The 3,260-nt window shown below is 43.9% G+C and overlaps 1 pseudogene; it reads left to right on the top strand.

Moving 5' to 3' along the window:
• The first annotated feature begins 1,892 nt into the window (after nt 1-1,892).
• LOC111828348 lies at nt 1,893-2,557 on the top strand (annotated as a pseudogene).
• Nucleotides 2,558-3,260: the final 703 nt, after the last annotated feature.

Raw genomic sequence — 3,260 nt, 5'->3', positions numbered from 1 at the left:
AATATTTCCAGTACTATGTTGAACAGGAGTGGTGAGAGTTTGAATCCCTGTCTTGTTCCTGTTCTTAGGGGAAATGGTTTTAGTTTTTGTCCATTGAGTATGATGTTGGCTGTGGGCCTGTCATATATGGCTTTTATTATGTTGAGGTATGATCCTTCTATTCCCACCTTGCTGAGAGTTTTTATCAAAAATGGGTGTTGGATTTTGTCAAATGCTTTTTCTGCATCAATTGATATGACCATGTGTTTTTTTTTCTTTCAATTTGTTTATGTGATGTATTACGTTTATTGATTTACGGATGTTGTACCATCCTTGCATCCCTGGGATAAATCCTACTTGGTCATGGTGTATGATCCTTCTGATGTACTGCTGGATCTGATTTGCTAAGATTTTGTTGAGGATTTTGGCATCTATGTTCATGAGGGATATTGGCCTGTAATTCTCTTTCATTGTGTTGTCTTTACCTGGTTTTGGTATTAGGGTGATGCTGGCTTCATAGAATGAGCTTGGAAGTGTTCCTTCCTCTTGAATTTTTTGTAGTAGTCTGAGGAGTAAAGGTTTTAGTACTTCCTTGAATGTTTGGTAAAACCCCCCATGAGAAGCCATCTAGTCCTGGGCTTTTGTTTGCTGGGAGCTTTTTGATGACTGCTTCAATTTCTTCCATAGTTATTGGCCTATTGAGATTTTTAGATTCTTCCTGATTGAGTGCTGGAATGTTGTATTTTTCTAGGAATTTTTCCATTTCCTCCAGGTTGTCTAGTTTGTTGGAGTAGAGTTGTCTATAGTATTGTTTAACAATCATTTGTATTTCTGTGGGGTCTGTTGTTATTTCGCCTCTATCGTTTCTGATTTTGTTTATTTGGGACCTCTCTCTTTGCTTCTTGGTGAGCCTGCTAGAGGTTTGTCAATCTTGTTTATCCTTTCAAAGAACCAGCTCTTGGTTTCATTGATTTTTTGTATTGTTTTTTTGGTCTCTATGTCATTTATTTCTGCTCTAATCTTTATTATCTCCTTCCTTCTGCTCACTCTGGGGTTTTCTTGTTGCTCTCTTTCTAATTCTTTGAGTTGAAGAGTTAGATGATTTACTACCATTTTTTCTTGTTTTTTGAGATAGGCCTGTAGAGCTATAAACTTCATTGTGTCCCATAGGTTTTGGATTGTTGTGTTTTCATTGTCATTAGTGTCCAGGATGTTTTTTAATTTCTTCTTTGATCTCATTGGTAACCCAATCAATATTTAATAACATGCTATTCAGCTTCCAAGTGTTTGAGTATTTTGGGTTTTTTTTATTGTAGTTTATTTCTAACATTATGCCATCGTGGTCTGAGAAGAAACTTTTTATGATTTCAATCTTCTTGAATTTGTGGAGACTTTGCTTGTGACCCAATATGTGGTCTATTTTTGAATATTTCCCATGACCACCTGAGAGGAATGTATATTCCATGGCTTTGGGGTGAAGTGTTCTGAAGATGTCAATTAACTCCATCTGATCTAGTGAGTCATTTAGGATTGCTGTTTCTTTGCTGATTGTTTGTCTAGCTGACTTATCCAGTGATGTCAGTGGTGTATTAAAGTCCCCTACTATGATTGTATTGTTGTCGATCTCTCCTTTGATATCTTCCAGGAGTTTTTTTATGAATTTGGGTGCTCCTGCATTGGGTGCATATATGTTTACCAGGGTTATATCTTCTTGTTGTATTGATCCCTTTAGTATTATGAAGTGGCCTTCCTTATATTTTGTTATGGCCTTCACTTTGAGATGTATTTTTTCCGATATAAATATTGCTACCCCAGCTTTCTTTTCCTTTCCATTTGCCTGAAAGATATTTTTCCATCCCTTCACTTTCAGTCTGAACTCACAGATGACTTGTCCTCCAGGTTCTGAATACACCATGCCGGCCCTGCAGGAGCCCAGGCTGAGGCTCATCCTGGTGGGGAAGACAGGGACTGGGAAGAGTGCCACCAAGAACAGCATCCTGGGCCACAGGTGCTTCCTCTTCAGACACACAGCTACTTTGGTGACCAGAACCTGGAAGTTGGGGAGTTGCAGGTGGGACAGGTGGCACATGGAAGTCATGGACACCCTGGACCTTTTCAGCTCTCTAGTCCCCAACACAGACCTGGGGTGAGAGGAGCAGGTTAGCTGCTACTTGCTGTCTATACCTCGCCCCAGGCGCTGTTCTGGTGACTCAGCTGGGCATAAGCAAACTCAAGGTTCTGTTTGGGGACAGTGTGGTAGCGTGGAACATCTTACTGTCCACACTCAAGGAGGACTTGGGTCAGGACTCTTTGCAGGATTTCCTGTGCCACAGGGACAACCTTGTGCCATGGGCTCTGGTGGCTGAGCATGTGCACCTTCGACAGCTGGGAGGCAGGTGGGGACCTGGAGGCCCAGATGGAGGAGCTGCTAGTGTTGGTGGAGCGCCTGGTGCTGGACCACTCGGGTGCCCCCTACTCCAAGGACATGTACTGACTGGCGCAGGCGCTGGCCTTCTGGAGCCCCAAGGAGCAGCCGAGAAGTGTGGCAGAGAGGCTGGTGGGCTGCACATGGAGGTGATGTGGTTGCCGGCTCCTGTGGTGGCTGCGCATATGGATGGTGGTGCACAGCTGTGCTGCTGGGCTTCCTAGTCCTGTGTTGCCAGCTGGAGGCTAGAGGCCATAGTTGAGATATGTTGAGTGATAGAGTATATAAAAGTAGGACTTGGAACCATCACCTGACAATCACATTCTTCCCTGATGTCTGTGCATCCAGGGCTGACAGGCTTTCCTTGTGTTATTCACCTGGCAGTAACCTACCAACCCAAAGACAAAAGTCCTTACCTCTCCCATCTCCCCTCAAACCTGCCCAAGGGACCTGGCCCTCCCTGAGCTCTTCTTACTGGAGCCCAACAGGTGTTGCTCTTGCCTGTTTTCTACTGATCTCAGGCTGCTGTCCCACATCCTGGAATCATCCCTGGTTGCCCCAGGGGACCAAGGGCCAGAGCCAGCGCAAAGCCTCAGTCCAAGATCCATTTGTTTCAATTGAATCTGAATTGCATGAACAAATGCCCTGGAATTAACTTGTGTTAACGGAAATTAATATTTATAGATGTTCGTTTTTCTGCCTTATATGACCATTGAACAAAGACACTGTTCTGTCATTCCTAACCCCTTTTGCAAAAACCATGCACCCAAGTGCAGAGACACCCCTCAAATGCCCTCCCCCGCCACAGGTAAACATTGAAGTAAGTGCCCATAAGAAGATAAAACACTGAACCGCC

The sequence above is a fragment of the Myotis lucifugus genome, unplaced genomic scaffold, assembly GCF_000147115.1.
Source record: "Myotis lucifugus unplaced genomic scaffold, Myoluc2.0 scaffold_336, whole genome shotgun sequence".
Lineage (NCBI taxonomy): Eukaryota > Metazoa > Chordata > Mammalia > Chiroptera > Vespertilionidae > Myotis > Myotis lucifugus.
This window is presented reverse-complemented; position numbering and strand designations above follow the sequence as displayed.